The sequence below is a fragment of the Hylobates moloch genome, unplaced genomic scaffold (genome assembly GCF_009828535.3).
Source record: "Hylobates moloch isolate HMO894 unplaced genomic scaffold, HMol_V3 SCAFFOLD_22, whole genome shotgun sequence".
Classification (NCBI taxonomy): domain Eukaryota; kingdom Metazoa; phylum Chordata; class Mammalia; order Primates; family Hylobatidae; genus Hylobates; species Hylobates moloch.
In genome coordinates, this window is record NW_026652297.1 from 22698779 (window position 1) to 22717576 (window position 18798).

Consider the following 18798-nt stretch of genomic DNA (forward strand, 5'->3'; position numbering starts at 1 on the left):
TTACTAAGAATAGAACTCTTTATTTTTTCCTCATTTATTTTGATACTCTTAGCCATCCCTTGAATTGCCTGTTCTTGGATTTTAATATCCAATCCTCCTAGAATTTTTACATTTTGATGAAGAAAAAGGAAACACATACACATGTGTTTAAGATTGTATTGCTTTTAAATTGATCTCTACAAGAAATACACCTCAAACTTAAAAAAACGATGGCGGGGTGAGAGGTGATGGAGGTTTTAAGAGCATGAAGGAAGTAAGAACAGCCAAGAAGTGAGGCAGTAAAGTACAGATTTCAGTCAATTCTAAGCACTGGATAATTTTAATCTAGAAAGAAGGTCTTAATTCAGTTATAACTATAATATTTAAAACAGCACAATATACCTTAATAGAGAATCTGGATAGTACCATTTTTTAAACAAGCAACAATAGAAAAAAAAATCCTCTCCTTACGCTGCATTTATTCAATGTGTGGGCTCCTGCTGCAGGTGGTCCTTGAGACAATATCATAGAAGATTTCTAAAACAAAATGGATAAATATGGCCATTTATTTAAAATCCAGGTAGTTTTTCAAAACTGTATTTCTATTCATAGGGCCCGATTATCTATAAGGTATACAAGGGTGTAAGACAAGCTATTATGATTGATTGATTTTTTAAGAAAAATAGTAGCATGTGTATACACAAAATGAATCTTGTCTCCCTTCAAAGTACCCATTTTGAGTAGTTAGACACCAATTTCACTACAGAAATTTCAAAAACAGGCATTCCAAAAGTACTTTGATTGATGGACTATGTGTATGTCTTCCCAAGGGGAACACTTAAAAAGAAATAACACAAATTTTGAGAAATAAGCTGTGATATATTTGTTAAAAATTTACCCCACTCATTTATAATCACATGTAATATAGGAAAAAACTATAAAAGACACAAATTTCTCTGAACAAATTTTCATTTGGAATTTACACATTTAAAGGGAATCTTTTCTTGCTACTGAATAATAAGAAAAATGAAGGTGGTAAGGAGTGAGTAGGTAAGTATTATAAAGTCAAGAGTAAAAGGCTATTATATTTACAATCCATTGAAAGCGGAGGCAGGGAAGGGAACTACACCTACAGTAAGCCTGCTATCACAGACACTGAAGGCAGTCTTTAAAGTCTGAATATAAAAATTTCTTGAGTTTTACAGTTTTACTTCAAGCTGTAGTGTTTGCAAAAAGTGATTCCAACTAATAAACAGCAATTCACCAAAAATGCAAAAGCAAACTGCTATCAATTTACATTTTAGTACTTTAAAGACAGTAACATTTACTCTGATCAGTGCAGTGTTTTGAAACAGATATAATTAAAAACTAACTTTTAACTTGGAATTACTGTATCAGTGCAGATCTAGGTAAACATCCACACAAGCATTTTTAAATATATACTGTCTTCAACTCATCTTAATCTCAGTAACTCTTCCCACCTTTGTATTTAGAAATTTTTAAAAACTTATCTGAACAAATTAATTTTCATTTGAAATTTATACATTTAAAACGAATCTTTCCCTGCCACTCAATAATAAGAAAAATGAAAGTGGGAGGAATAGGTAGGTAAGTATCATAAAGCCAAGGATAAAAGGTTATACTCACTATCCTTTGAGAATTAAATTTTTTAAAATTTCTAAACACAAGGCATGTAATTTTACCTTTTTTGCTTATTTATTATGAAAGAGGTATAAAACAAATACTCTGACCACAAACCCTGAATGTTCAATGCCTTCAACCAAACTACTGCAATTAATATGAAATTCTAAATACAGAATATAATGCCACATAAATAGTATAACAGCCAAGTACTGTCTAAGAAGCCATATGTTTTTTCCCATTGTTCAAAAAAAGGAGATGACTTCCCGTCACTTATGTTTCTGATTAGCAAGGTGATTTATGCCACAATCACTAAAAATGCCAGCAAGTGAATGAGAAAACGCATAGTGACTGCACCAGATGTGCACAATAAACAGGAATCCCATTGTAATCTCTGGTACTTAGTTTATATGAAGGCAATGTAGGAAACACTCTTGGATATGGCAAAGTCACTCTTTTTTACATTTGACTATAAATGATATGAAATAAATTGTGTGTTTTATACTTTATGGCATGCATACATTGATAAATTAGGTACCGTTTTGTATCCCGACTTATCTACAAGACAAACCTGGCTAAGATCATGGGGATTAATTGCTTCAGAAGTGTGAAATGCAGCTTTTCCATTCTTTTCTGCACACTCAGTGAAGAAACAATGATTAATCACTGTTTAACTATTCTCTTGGGAATCTACAAGATTGCCAAAGCAGGACTTATCCTCATAAATCCAAAAAATACGGGTTTAGATTTGTTGCCAACAACTGAAAGAACATGAACTTAAACCCATTTGTTATCAGATTAAAATAATGTCAAGGTTTTAGAACCCTACTGGTACAGAATTCCCTTTAATCGGTGACTTCAATGGGAAATTAGATTAACATATAAGATATAGTGAAAGCACATGTATTTTACAAAATAAACATTTTTTAAAACTTAGAAAATATCCTTGGCCTAATGTCAAACATCATACTCTTGAACTTGAGCTGACAATCTCCCCTAGCTATAGAAATACTTCATTTCCTCTGTTCTGTTTTAAGAATTAAAATACATGCTCATCAGGTAAAAAACATTTTAAATGGATATTTCACATAGGAAATAATGACATTTCAGTAAGTTTTATTCCACATTGCTAGAGCTGAATGGCAATTATGTGGGTAAAACTATTTGGTTCCAATAATACTAACATATTTCTAAGTTTTTAGAAGACAGAAATTGTAAGCTCCAAACTTCTAAGCCTAAATAATCCAAAACTCTGTAATATTTTGAACAGAAGTACATAAGAGCAGAGGTTTCAAATATATTCCAAATAATTTGGGTTTTCAAAGAATCTTCAGCCAGTGATTACTAGTATACTGAATAAAGTAAGTAATTCTTAAGTTGAGGCAAAATTATTGTTCACACCACTTATAAAATGTGGGGCACATATTTTTAAGAATTGAAATCTTATTCTGTCTCATTAATAAGTATAATGTTAGTGGCATAATTGTCAAATCATTACAAATCAAAAAGTTTTTTTTAATTCCCTTTAAATGGGTCAGCTGTTCACACTACAAACTATACAAACCCAAATACTCTTGAAGTGGGAATAATCTGAAGTAAAAACTTCAAATTTCTATGTAAAATAGAAATATTTGACAAATGTGTTTTACACAGGTGAATGTAAATGAGAAATACAGCCATCTTTCAATTATTATGGGTTAATTTTCTATTTGTCTGATCATATGTTCATATAATTCTCCCTTGCAATTTGTCAATCTTCCTGCTACTTCTTTCAGGTGTACTAAGTGCCACAAGAGACTACCAGAACTGCAAGGAAAAGGAGGTGAAACTGTTGGTCAATTTCACTGTTCATTAAGCCCTTGTAAAAATGAGTAAGAGGAAGAGAAGGTGAAACAAATTTTGTATTTCCTACACTTAGCTATTTTTATCGCTGTTTATCACAAAAGTGGCAGCTATGTCTACTGCACATATAGTGAAAACCTAAAAACATTCACAATTTGCCCCCCCCAAAAAAAAGAATTTTCCTCACATCATCCAATTTAAAAAGCAAGCCTTCTTATAAAGGATACATTATTTTAAAGTAATTCTCCAGTTAGCTGAGTACCTGCCATAAGTAAAACCACGGAAAGCAAAACCACAGATAAGAGGGAACTACTGTATCACTATAGAGAGCTGGGAACTTGAGCAAGAATGGGTAAGAAGGGCAACACTGTTGAGAGAGACAGCAGAGATCACATTATACCAACAGGAAAATGTGAGAATTCTAATGCCATTATTGTATCCCATATTTATCAAGTGTGCTCTGGGGCTGATGTGACCAGGAGAAATACGAATCATAAAGAACAATAGACACTTGGCATCCGTAGATTTTTTACAATTACAATTTCACCCTTGTTCAAGCAATCCAGGCCATGAAGTACTTTATCATTTTCTGGTAAGTAAATTTGAACCATAAACTCCCCAACCTGGTATAAGAAAGGATTCTGATGGCCCTGTCTCTACTATTAACTGTAGCTTGATGGTTCTCCAGAGCATTTTACAGAAATATTTACAAACTTGAAACTTTTAAAAAATATCAACAGGTATATAATTCATAAATGCCCACTGTATGCCTTAATTCCATTAACAGAATTTTTTTTAACCACAGAATTCCTAAACTAGGAACCACCACACATTTACATTGTTAAAGAAAAAAACCACAAAGGAGAATTACAGAAGAAGCCTAAAGAAGTGGGAAGCAAGTAATCATGATGCTTCTTGTATGTAATATATCCTGGAGATAGTGCAAAGATCAACCAAATGCTTTTTAACAATGGATCTGTGCCGATATACTCCGCCTTCCTTCTTATTAAGAATAAACCATCCATGCTGCTACTTAAGGTGATCTCTCTACTTGTACACACTGCTTTAACAATTTTCCACTCTTTTTTGCATCATCAGTTTACTCCTCTCTGTTGGAGCACTCCCATTAGTATGCTATTTCTCTCCTATTTAAAAAAATCCTCTCTTCACTCCAACTTCCCCCTTAAGCTGCCATGTGTTTCTCCTCCCACTCTGCCTTGAATTGTCCATCTTTAACTTCACCTATAAATAAGGTTTTCATTCTTCCTTCAAACATTTACATCACTTTCAGATATTCTGAAAGACAAATGAGTTTTCCTCTAAACCTCACTGTGTTTTCTTCTCTAGCCACCTCTACTAATTCCTCTTTTTCTCCTAACCCCTTTACTAAAGGTGCCCCAAGGCTAGCATTTTAAGTCTTCTCTATCTATATTCACTCTACTGCATCAATGTTACATCTTGATATGGTTTGGCTGTGCCCCCACCCAAATCTCATCCTGAACTGTACCTCCCATAATCCCCACGTGTCCTGGGAGGGACCTGGTGGGAAGTAATTGAATCATGGGGGAGGGTTTTTCCCATGCTGTTCTCGTGATAGTGAGTAAGTCTCATGAGATCTCATGGTTTCATAAAGGACAGTTCCCCTGCACGCACTCTCTTGCCTGTGCCATGTAACACAGGTCGTTGCTCCTCCTTTGCCTTCCGCCATGACTGTGAGACCTCCCCGGCCATGTGAACTGTGAGTCCATTAAACCACTTTTTCTTTATAAATTACCTAGTCTCAAGTATTTCTTCGCAGCAGTATGAAAATGGACTAATATATACCTTTAAATACCATCTACAATTAACAACTTCCGCAAGTTTTTCATCTCAGACCTCTTTACTGAATTCTGGACCAATGCGTCTAACTGCCTACTTGACCGCTCTACCAGACAGACATCTCCAACTTATATTCAAAACAAAACTCCTGATCTTCTCCCAGAAATGTACTCCTTTTATAATATAATTTTCCCCTTATTCATTAAATGAAGCTCTCTATCTTTTCTGTTATTCAGGCCAAACACTCTTGGAGTCATTCTTGACTCATCTCTTTCTTGCATAAGTCAAATCCAATCCATTAGCAAATACTGTTATTCAAACCAAAATTATCTCTCACCTCGAATCTTCTACATGATCTCTCTTCTTCTGCCCTCGCTCTCTTAAAATCTATTCTCAAGCTGGCAGCCAGTATTTCTTTTAAACTACAAAGCAGATGATGACACTCACTAATGGATCCCCATCTCATTCAAAATGAAATCTAAATATAAGTCCTTAAAAGACCTAGATTCTCAGTTACATCTCTATTTACTCCCTACTGCTCTCTACTCACTTTGCTGCAGCCACACTGACCTTGAGGCTGTTCTGTGAATGCGTCATAAATATTCCTGCCTCAGGACCTATTTTATACTTCGTGATCCTTCACCTCACTCTCTCACCTCCTTCAGGTCTTTACTCACATGTTACCTTATCGGTGAGGCTTTCCTTGACCACTCTATTTAAAATTTCCATTCTTCTCCCTGTACTCCAAACTCTCTATCTCCCACTGGCTGCTTTATTTTCCTTCACAGAATCACTATCTAAGGTACTACGTATTTTATTTATTTTTCCTGCTACTTATCAACCTCTCCACCCTGGAATGTAAGCTTAATCAAGTCAAGGATTTGTATCCATTTTGTTTTCAGTGTGATAGCTCCTAAAACAGTTCTCAATGAGTAAGACTGGCGTCAAATTTCTCAGGAGGAATAATGGATAGTAGAAAAAATTAAAGCAAAGCTTTCAAAGTTCAGAGGAAAATCACTTTAAACTAGAAACATATACCCAGCTAAATTATCAATCAACTGTGAAAATAAAATAGAAAATTTTTATAACATACACAACTCAGAAAATTCATCTTCCATTTAGCCTTTCTGAAGTTGTAGTTAAAGGAATCTATGGATGATGACAAAAATGGGATATAAAAAAGAGTACAGCTAACTCAGTAGTATAGTGAAAAGAAATCTCCGAAAGACATGCCAGCAAAAGAACAAGGAAGCTCTGGTTTATATTTAAATAGGAGGTTGAGGTTGAGAAATGTCTTCAAAAAGAGTATAAATAACTTTACCAAAATGTTATTTTACGATTTAGGAGCCCAAAAGTAGAACGGTAGTACGCTATCAAAAAAAATACAGGCATAAATCTATTATGAGCATTAAACAAAAAGAATGGCAATTTAAAACTCTGATTAAAAAAACTACACATATACCAAAAAGCAAAAACAAAACAAAACATGATACAAATGTGAAAGAAAATTTAAGATTTTGAGCAAATGAAGAAAAGTAAGAAATCTTTTATTCTGGGAAAAATATGTTCACTGGTCAGGTAATTCTGGAGAGAAAACAGAACTGAATGATAGCCTGAAATGATATGTAATTACTATATAAGAAACATAATTGCTAAATAAGAAATACAATACAGGCCAGGCATGGTGGCTTATGCCTATAATCCCAGCACTTTAAGAGACCAAGGTAGGTGGATCACTTGAGCTCAGGAGTTCAAGACCAGCCTGGGCAACATGGCAAAACCCTGTCTCTACAAAAAATACAAAAATTAGCCAGGTATGATGGCTCACGCTTGAGGTCCCAGCTATTTGAGAGGCTGAGGTAAAAGCATTGCTCGTGCCTAGGAGGCAGAGGTTGCAGTGGGCTGAGATCATGCCACTGCACTCTGGCCTGGGAGACAGAGTGATACCCAATCTCAAAAAAATAAAAGAAATAAATTACTTAAATATGTAAGAAATATATAATCATTTCTCTACTTTGTTAAAAGTCATTTATCGATATCATAAGATATCCTGATAATCAAAAAAAAATGGAAAATAGTAAGTGTTAGCAAAATGCAGAGAAAGTGGAACCCGGCTGGGTGCGATGGCTCATGCCTGTAATCCTAACACTTTGGGAAGCCAAGGTGGGCAGACTGTCTGAGCTCAGGAGTTCAAGACCAGCCTTGGCAACATGGAAAAACCTCATCTCTACTAAAAATACAAAGAATTAGCCGGGCATGGTGGCATGCATCTGTAGTCCCAGCTACTCAGAGGGCTGAGGCAGGAGAATTGCTTGAACCTGGGGGAGGGTGGCTGCAGTGAGCCAAGATTGCACCACTGCATTCCAGCCTAGGCAACAGAGCAAGACTGTCTCAAAGAAAGTAGAACCCTCATACACTGCTGACAGGAATGTAAAATGACGCAACTGCCATGGAAAACAGTTTGATGGTTCCTCAAAAAGTTAAACATAGAATTACAATATGATCTAGCAATTCCACTCCTAGGTACATACCCGTATGAACGGAGAATAGGTACTCAAACAGGTTCATGTACACATGTTTAGAGCAGCACTATTCACAGTAACCAAAAAGTAGAAGCAAATAAAATGTATATGAACAAATAAATGGATAAACACATGGACTAGCATTCAGCCAAGAAAAGCAGTGAAGTAATAATAAGTGCTACAACATGAATAAAAATTTGAAATATTATGTTAAATGAAAGAAGCCACCCACAAAACGTCACATATTTTATGATTACATTCATATTAAATATACAGAACACATAAATCCATAGAGACAGAATGCAGACTGATGGATGTCAGAGCCTAGGGCTAAGGCAGAATGAAGACAAACTGCTAAATGGGTAAGGTGCTTTACTTTGGCATGATGGAAATGTTCCGAACTCGACAGAGGTGGAAGGTTGCACAACACTGTCAGTGTACTCAACGCCACGGAATTGTTCACTTCAAAATGGTGAATTCTGTGTTATATAAATTTCACCTCAATAGATTATCTTAACATAAAAAAGAGTGAGTGAACTGCTTTCAGTTCACTCTTTCTATTTTCTTATTTCCAGAGTAAAGATTTCCAAAGATGCTCATAATGTTATTTAACTTTGGAAGGCTCTTGGAAACTAATATTTATGGTTTTGGGGTGGGGGAACGTATATGAGGTTCAATAATTCTTTAAGCTTCATTTCAGGGTTTTTTTTTTCCTCTGTTAAATTCAAGTAAAATTAAATGTAATAAACTTCATTTTTTATATGGTGTATCAGTTAATCTCTGTATGATAGGATTCAAAATAATTTTTTAAATTTTTTAAGTTGACTTACGTATTTATTTGTTTATTTTGAGACACATGGCTGGAGTGCAGTGGCACGATCTCAGCTCACTGCAACCTTCGCTTCCCGGGTTCAAGAGATTCTCCTGCCTCAGCCTCATGAGTAGCTGGGATTACAGGTGCCTGACATGACGCCCGGCTAGTTTTTTGTATTTTTAGTAGAGACAGGGTTTCGCCATGTTGGCCAGGCTGGTCTCGAACTCCTGACCTCGTATTTCACGTGCCTCAGCCTCCCAAAGTGCTGGGATTACAGGCGTGAGCCACTGCGCCTGGTCAACATTTATTTTTTCGACAGAGACAGGGATTTGCTATGTTGCCCAGGCTGGTCTCCAACTCTTGAGCTCAAGCAATCTGTTCACCTCGGCCTCCCAAACTGCTGGGATTACAGGTGTGAGCCACCATGCCAAGCCAGGATTAGGGATAATTTTTATCCTCTTTATGTTTTTCTATATTTACCAAACTTTCTAATAAAAAATATTATTTTTATGCATCAGGAAAAAATGCCTCCAATTTATTAAAAAGATACAAATGTTAAATAAAATGGGAATGGGTACTAGAAGAGATCACTTTGGGAAAGGATCTGGGTTATTCTAACTTGATATTCAGGATGTAAAAAGTTAAACATGTTTCAAACCAAGAATGATTTGAGGGCATCAGGATGCGCATACAATTTAGACAGACAAAACAAACAAGAAGAGAATAAAGAAATATACACCTTACTAAAAAGACATGATTATATCAAAAATTTATTCTCCTTTAAAATTCTGAGATCTCAGTACTAGTGCTTATGTTCTTACTACAAAAGAACCCAGTAAGGACTGCAGTGTTTCCCAGCAGTTACCCAGTTCTCTCACTAAGTCATTTGATAGCTTATATTGAATGGGGAAAGAAATGAGAAGCACAGAAGAGACAAAAGAAAAGGCAGCTTCACTGAGGCAGAAAAGAAACTGTCTCATTTATTTTACTCTCCCAACAAATCAGTGATGAGCAAACATTCAAGTGATCTAAACCTGGGTTTCTGAAACTGCATAAGTGACACATACCAGGAAGCATTAAATAAAATATACAGAGAATATAATATAGCGTACAGCACATCCCAGGTAGTTGTAGTAAGAATTAAATTTTTGTTTCAGTTTCATTTATACCTATAGGACTCGGCTCATAAATGTACATTTTATTCCTTACTACGGGTTGTAATAAGGAAAAAAATTGTGAATGTTATCTGTCTGATATACCTCCAACTCTAAGTTCAATCATTCTAATTTCCTACTTCTTTAAGAAATGGTGGGGGAGTGGGGAGTGGAGAAAAGAAAATAAAAGACCTATGGATACAAAAAGTATTCCCCAAGGAAAATGCTAAAGTCTGCTGGTGGGAAAACATTTTTAAAAGACACCCTGAAGACTCAGCTAACTGCAAAGAAAAACAATGGACAAAGGGGAAAGAATGGAAACTGGTGACTAAAAGCAGGAGGTAGGACAGAAACAGATCAGGAAACTGAGTAACTGTGTTGGTTGGCTAACACTATTCCCTGAAGGAGTCTTCAATCTAAATTTGGCAGAAGTACACAAACACACATACATTTTTTTTGTACAAAAATCTATGGAACACATTACTATGGTAAGGGTATTGAGAGTATTCTATCTTAAAATGTATATTTTGAATAAATACATGCTTATCTTGGGGGAGAACTTTACTGGTCCACAAATCCGGTTGACATGTGAAAATGCATGTTCTTGTTATAGATCAAAAATGACTTAGGCTCAGTACAATAGAGTTGTCCAAACACAAGTTTTGGTTTGCAAACAGAAATTGAAGAGGAATCAAGAAACAGAGACAAGCTGGAAAAACAGCATCTCCCTAGAAAAATAAATAAATAAAATAGCTGCAAATGCTCCTATCCCAGGAGAAACCCTAAATCATATCAAACAATACAAAATCATATTATATCAAACAATACAAAAAGCAGGCTAAAAAGAATCCCTATCAAAATATTTTAAGTTCTTAAAGGACAAACATTAGCCTACTCATTAATCACTCTTTCCTTCACCTATTTTAACTCCTGGAAGAAAGGGAGGCATTTTATAATACCAAAAATAAATGGCATTTTACATATATAATACAAAAACAACAGGCTTCACTATAAAACAATCACCTCTTACTTCATTTAACTTTGCAATGAAATGACATAAAAGTGTTGAAATGAGGAACATACTATTCTAACACATAGTAAAATAATATCACATTTTAAAATCACATAATATAAAAAATGGAAATTTGACATTTGAAAACAAATGTGAAAAAAATCCATTGAAAATGGATTCTAAAGCATCAATAAAATGTAAAATTAGAATACAGATGCATCAGTGATGACAAGTGAATATTATTTAGGTGTTAAAATTAATTTTCACAACCTTTTTCTAAAGAAAATTTTTTTCATCTTTAGTAATGCACCTCCATAAATAATCATACATAGATACATTTACATAAAATCTGTAAGAATAACAACTAAATTTCTTAACTAGGCTATCTAATTTAAGAACCTGTTAATAATAAAAAATTACTAAACATATTATCAACTTCCTCTAGATTTCATTCTCTATTAGTTCTTAAGCTTCAACAACCTGTTAAGAGCTTACTGGTGGCTTAGCACACATATAAAAAGATAGCAGCAGTTAGCTAATATAATGTAAAACATAATCAATAACATGAAACTGAAAAACATGACAACAGATTCCAACTGAAATTTACTGAGATTCAATATAAATTATTTCGAACACATTTTTGTATCACATGCTACTAAAATAGAGTAACAAAAGTCACTCTTCTGGAAACAGGATTTCCAGAAATGGTTTTTTGTCCATTTAGATATACCCATTTTATTGAATACAATTCATGTTTTATTTGTGTGTCGGTTTGGTGAAGAGAATTATGCATTACATTGTGATGCCGCATTTTCTTATTTTAACTTTCAATCTAATTTGAAAAGTAACAAACAATACTTTTCTAAATTATATTACACATATGGAAAATATCTAAATATCATCAGCTGCTCCTTGCACAGTGCTATATTCACATTGTTTCATGTATGACTGAACTAAAAATTGCTATACCACTAAAACAAAGCATGACTATTTCTCATCTTTCTTTTGTAAAAATACAGACCATTTTTATTCTCTTTGGATGCCTGTTTAGCATAAAAGATAATTCAAATAGCTTTCAACTACTCCAACATACGTGTATTTGATGAAATCTGTATTTAAGTACCAATATATATTGTCACAGTACTATGTTACTACTATTCAGAGAATGATGGCTATTTCTTCAGGAAGTGTAATGGTAACAAGAAGAAAAAGTAACACTACAATCAGTGTCCTGAGTAGTTGTAATGTGTTTTATTTCTAAATACATACTTTAGACCAATTTTTTATTTTAGGCCAATTTTCAATTTCTTACACTGCCAACATCCTTAATTAACCTTCTTGCTGTGACAGGATATAGCCAATAAAAGAACAAATTGACATACCATCAGAGAAACCAAGAAAGGAGAAAAAAAAAGAGAACACTATGGGCAGAATTAGGAAACACAAAAAAAATCTCTACAGTAAGACTATATGAAACAACTAAACTTTCTCAGAAATCCATATGCAGACGGAATGTTTACCATAGTGTCACTGAAAGGATATACCAGTTCTTTTTCTAGTTATTCTCTTAGGAATTACATAAATATTGAGAAATCTAGAAATAGATATACACATGCACATATAAAAATTATTGTCAGTGTATAAGTTACTGCTGCCCTGGGACTGCAATAATTTATGTAACATCTGTTTTCATATTTCCCTAATTTTTTTCCTAATTAACATGCATATTTAATGCACAAATGCTCAGACCACCTCTTTTTTCTGCTGACTGTGCCTCTTTTTTTGAAGTTGTGCACTCCTAGGGAGAATTCAGGATAGATGAAAACCAAAATCTTATTGAGAGTACTAATTTTAAAACATAAACAACAGCATGAAACCAATTTTCAATAAAATACTAAAGTCTTAGGAGTTTTCACGAATACACTTCAATCTGCCAACAATAGTCAGACTAGCAGTAAATAAAGGCCCAAATATTAAAAGTCAACACAAAAGCATAATCTCAATATTACTTAAACCTTCTTGATTTCTTTCTAACTTCCGTAAGAGCTAAGAAACCTACTAAAATATCCATGATTTCTTGTCTCAACAAGGTTGGTAAAATTTTAAAGGTTTTATGCCTTAGACAACTAAAGTAAACAAACATATGCCACATAGTAAACATAAATTTGTATATAACCAGTGATAGCCTTTTGGATTATAAACTTCAAATACTGTGCAGATTCAACAAAAGGGGAAAATTTTTATTCTAAAGTTCATTCAAGTACAATACAATGAAGTTCTGAGAAGATTTTAAGCTGTATTGGGTAATTCAAAATACTACTTATGCTTTTATTCTTTTTGTAGACATGGGGGTCTCACTTGGTTGCTCAAGCTGGTCTCAAGCTCCTGGCTTCAACAGCTTATCAAACCAATGCTACAACAACTTGAGTATAAGTATTCTCAAATAACAATGCTTAACATGCCAACACTGTGATCTCATATATACTAGCACACTTTATGATATATATGGTTTGGCTGTGTCCCCACCCAAATCTCATCTTGAATTCCCATGTGCTGTGTGAGGGACCTAGTGGGAGGTAACTGAATCATGAGGGCAGGTCTTTCCCGTGCTGTTCTTGTGATAGTGATTAAGTCTCACAAGATCTGATGGTTTTAAAATGAAAGTCTCCTTGCACAAGATCTTGTCTCTTGTCTGCTGCCCTGTGAGACATGCCTTTCATCTTCCACCATGATTGTGAGGCCTCCCCAGCCACATGGAACTGCAAGTCCAATAAATCTCGTTTTTTGTAAATTGTCCAGTCTGCTGATAAAGACATTGGGTATGTCTTTATCAGCAGTGTGAAAACAGACTAATACATTTTAGAATTAATCATTTTGTATTTTAATTGCCCCATTAGGCATTTCAGTCATTTAATATTTGTTGTCTACTGTCAGGGCCATTCTAAATCTTTGTAAGCACTGAAATTGTCTCTGCCCTCATAGAACTATATTTTACTTGGGGAGACAGACAGCATCCAATAACCATGTGAATACCTACCTGCAAACTGATAAATGCTATTTTAAAATATGGGGAGAAGGAGCCATAAGATTTTATAAAAGGAGATGTGATATAGCCCTGAGAACAGTTTGAAATGTGATCTGAAAGGTATGGGAAGTATTCCAATATGGGGCACAGCAAGTGCAAAGGTCCAAAAGCAGCTGTGAGATCAGCACCCATTCCCCCCACAACACTCCTGTTTGTTTCTAAACCTATAACTAGACTAAAGTCCCAGTGGGCCCCAGAGGTGAGGTTGACAGTGTGACCCATGAGGAAGTATGCTACACTCAAAAAGAACTGTTTGAGTTTTCCAGTTTATATAAACAGAAATCTGAAGAACAGGCATGGAAATGCACATTAAGGGTGTAGGATAATGGTGGAAAGAACACAGAGTTAGATCAGGCTGAATTTATTGATTTGGGCCCACTAAGTAGGGACTCTGCATTTAGTGTTGCAGCCAGAGGAGTTTAACAGGGTTCTAGTGGTTTATTTGCTTGGTTGGCTGAAATATGGATTAAAAGATGGCACACTATGAGCAAACTGGAAATACCTGATCTCCCTTGGTTTAATGTAGAGGAAGGAATCCAAAGGCTTAGAAGATTGGAATGGTGGAATGGATTAGTCACTTTAGATCTACTCATCCCAACTGGGAGGGTCCAGAAGATAAACCCTTGACAAATGCCTTGCAAAACAGATTTGTGAGGGCAGCACCTGCATCTTTCAAGAGCCCTATAATTGCTCTTCTCTATAAGTCAGATCTAACAGTGGGAACTGCAGTCACTCAACTACAAATATTTAAATACAATGGGAACAGTTGGATCCCGAGGTGGCAGGGGCCAAGTGGCGACACACAACCATCAAAGGCAAGGTGGGCGTAGCTACCATAATAGACAGCAGTGGCAAAGCAGCAATCAGAATTGTCTGATTACGTAGAGCTTTGGCACTGACTAATTAATCATGGTGTTCCTAGAAGCGAAACTGATAGGAAGCCTACTGCATTCCTACTTAATTTATACAAGCAGAAAACTTCTAGGTCAAATGGGCAAAAGACTAATTTGAATCATAAAAACAGAGAATTGGGCCAGGCACAGTGGCTCACACCTGTAATCCCATCACTTTGGAAGGCTGAGACAGGCAGATCACGAGGTCAGGAGATTGAGCCATCCTGGCTAACATGGTGAAACTCCGTCTCTACTAAAAATACAAAAAAATTAGCCAGGTGTGGTGGTGGGCGCCTGTAGTTCCAGCTACTCGGGAGGTTGAGGCAGGAGAATGGCGTGAACCCAGGAGGCAGAGCTTGCAGTGAGCCGAGATTGCGCCACTGTACTCCAGCCTGGGCGACAAAGAAAGGATCTGTCAAAAAAAAAAAAAAAAAAACAGAGAATCATGGCCCCTCAATTAATTTCCAGGCTTGAGATAGTTTACAGTCCCAGAAACTCTTGAATGAAGGCGAGGCCAGATCCCTTTGAGGAAGGACCCCACTATATTACCGAAAATTCATGCAGTGAATCTTTCTCAAATCCTTCCCCAAGGAGACCTCCAGCCTTTTACCAGGGTAACTGTGCACTGGGGAAAGAGAAATGATCAGACATTTCGGGGGACTACTGGACACTGGCTCTGAGCTCACGTTGATTCCACGGACCCAAAACTTCATTGTGTCCTCCAGTTAAAGTAGGGGCTTATGGAGGTCAAGTAATTATTGGAGTTTTAGCTCATGTCTGACCTACAGTGGGTCCAGTGGGTCCCCTGACTCATCCTGTGGTCATTTCCCCAGTGCCAGAATGCATAATTGGCATAGGCAAACTTAGCAGCTGGCTGAACCCCCACATTAGCTGACTGGTATAGTGAGGGCTACTATGGTGGGAAAGGCCAAATGGAAGCCATTAGAGCTTCCTCTACCTAGAAAAATAGTAAACAAAAATAATATCGAATCCTTGGAGGGATTGCAGAGATTACTGCCATCACCAAGGACTTCAAAGACACAGGGGTGGTGATTCCCACCACATCCTCATTCAACTCTCCCATTTGGCCTATGCAGAAGACAAACAGATCTTGGAGAATGACAGTAGATTATCGTAAGCTTAACCAAGTAGTGGCTCCAGATGCAGCTGCTGTACCAGATGTTGTTTCATTGCTTGAGCAAATTAACACATCTCCTGGTACGTGGTATGCAGCCATTGACTTGGCAAATGCCTTTTTCTCCATTCCTGTTCACAAGGCCCACCAGAAGCAATTTACCTTCAGCTGGCAAGGCCAGCAATATACCTTTACTGTCCTGATATACTCAGGGGTATATCAACTCTCCGGCTTTGTGTCATAATCTTATTCAGAGAGATTTCGACGGCTTTTTGCTTCCATAAGATATCATACTGGTCCATTACATTAATGACATTATGCTCACTGGATCCAGTGAGAAAGAAGTAGCAAACACACTGGACTTATTGGTGAGACATTTGCGTGTCAGAGGATGGGAAGTAAATGTGATTAAAATTCAGGGACTTTCTACTTCAGTAAAAATTCTAGGGGTCCAATGATGTGGGGCCTGTGGAGATCCAAAGGCTTATTCCTTCTAAGGTGAAGGACAAGTTGCATTTGGCACCTCCTATAAACAAGAAAGAGGCACAACACCTAGTGGGCCTATTTGGATTTTGGAGGCAATACATTCCTCATCTGGGTTTGTTACTGCAGCTCATTGGTCAAGTGACCTGAAAGGCTGCCAGTTTTGAATGGGGTCCAGTACAGGAGAAGGCTCTGCAACAAGTCCGGGCTGCTGTGCAAGCTGCTCTGCCACTTGGGCCATACGACCCAGCAGATCCAATGGTCCTTGAGGTGTCAGTGGCAGATAGAGATGCTATTTGGAGCCTTTAGCAGGCTCCCACAGGAGAATCACAGTGGAGGCCTCTAGGATTTTGGAGCAAGGCCCTGCCATCTTCTGTAGATAACTACTCTCCTTTTGAGAGACAGCTTTTGGCCTGTTACTAGGCTTTGGTGGAAACCGAATGTTTGACTATGGGTCATCAAGTCACCATGCTACCTGAACGGCCTACTGTGAACTGGGTGCTTTCTGACTCATCTAGCCATAAAGTGGGTCGTGCACAGCAGCATTATATCATCAAATCCAAGTGGTATATACATGATCGGACTCGAGCAGGTCCTGAAGGCACAAGTAAGTTACATGAGGAAGTGGCTCAAATGCCCACGTTCTCCGATCCTGCCACCCTGCCTTCTCTCCCTCAGTTTGCACTGATGACCTAATGGGGAGTTCCCTATGATCAGCTGACAGAGGAATAGAAGACTAGGTGACCCCAGCAGAGGAGGATTTTAATAATCAAGTGGCTAAGATGACCCTTTCTGTGGACAACACTCAGCCTCTTTCCCCAGCTGCCCCTGTCATCACTCAATGGGCCCATGAACAAAGTGGTCATGGTGGCAGGGATGGAGGTTACACACGGGCTCAACAACATGGACTTCCACTCACCAAGGCTGACCTGGCTACGGCCACTGCTGAGTGCCCGATTTGCCAGCAGCAGAGACCAACACTGAGCCCTCGATATGGCACCATTTCTCAGGGTGATCAGCCAGCTACCTGATGGCAGGTTGATTATACTGGACCTGTTCCACCATGGAAAGGGCAGAGGTTTGTCCTCACTGGAACAGACACTTACTCCGCATATGGGTTTGCCTATCCTGCACGCAATGCTTCTGCCAAGACTAGCACCCACGTACTCATGGAATGCCTTATCCACTGTCATGGTATGCCACACAGCACCCTCTGCTCAAAGCACTCATTTTACAGCTAAAGAAGTGCAGTGGTGGGCTTATGCTCATGGAATTCACTGGTCTTCCCATGTTCCCCATCATCCTAAAGCAGCTGGATTGATAGAACAGTGGAATGGCCTTTTGAAGTCACAATTACAACGCCAACTAGGTGACAACACTTTGCAGGGCTTGTGCAAAGTTCTCCAGAAGGCTGTGTATGCTCTGAATCAGCATCTAATATATGGTACTGTTTCTCCCATAGCCATGATTCACTGGTCTAGGAATCAAAGGGTGGAAGTGGAAGTGGCACCACTCACCAATCACTCCTAGTGATCCACTAGCAAAATTTTTGCTTCCTGTTCCCATGACGTTACGTTCTGCTGGCCTAGAAATCATAGTTCCAGAGGTAGTAACGATGGCACCAGGAGACACAACAATGATTCCATTAAACTGGAAGTTAAGATTGCCACCTGGACACTTTGGGCACCTCCTACCTTTAAGCCAACAGGCTAAGAAAGGAGTTATAGTGTTGGCTGGAGTGAATGACCTGGAATATCAAGATGAAATCAGTCTACTACTCCATAACAGAGGAAAGGAAGAGTGTGCACGGAATACAGGAAATCCATTAGGGCATCTCTTAGTATTACCATGCCTTGTGATTAAGGTCAATGGGAAACAGCTCAATCCAGGCAGGACTACAAACGGTCCAGAACCCTCAGGAATGAAGGTCTGGGTCACTCCACCAGGAAAAAAACCACAACCTGTTGAGGTGCTTGCTGAAGGCAAAGGGAATACAGAATAGGTAGTAGCAAAAGGTAGTCGTCAATACCAGCTACAGAATCAATACCAGCTACAGTGACCAGCTGTAGAAACATGGACTGTAATTGTCATGAATATTTCCTCCTTCTTTTGTTAGAAACATGTTTGTGCATGTACACACTTGTACTAAGAAAATGCCTTCATTTCCTTTCTCCTTTATCACATGACATAAGATTTACTGACTTCATATCAGCATTTAAGTATTGTTAACTGTACGAAATAGTATTTGGGTTGGGGATTGGTGCATTTCCAGTTGTACAAAGGATAGCTGTATTATGTTAGGTGTAATTATGACCTTATTATTATCTTTATTTAAGGATTATGTATGATCTCAGGATATGCGAATGGGTTCAAATTGACAAGGGGTGGACGTGTGATGGTTCATACGGAGTGTCCACTTG

At 37.4% G+C, this 18798-nt stretch overlaps 1 protein-coding gene across 11 annotated transcripts in view; it reads right to left on the reverse strand.

The window, feature by feature from the left end:
• Window positions 1-18798, reverse strand: part of TBC1D5 (TBC1 domain family member 5) — a 590707-nt gene that overhangs the window by 424502 nt on the left and 147407 nt on the right. For 4 of the 11 annotated variants that reach the window (XM_058433544.1, XM_032143403.2, XM_032143400.2 and 1 more), the window contains one exon: window positions 451-516. The exons of the other annotated variants lie outside the window; for them this stretch is intronic. The gene's annotated coding sequence lies outside the window, so the exon portion shown is untranslated. The remainder of the gene's footprint in view (window positions 1-450; window positions 517-18798) is intronic. 11 annotated transcript variants of the gene reach the window in all.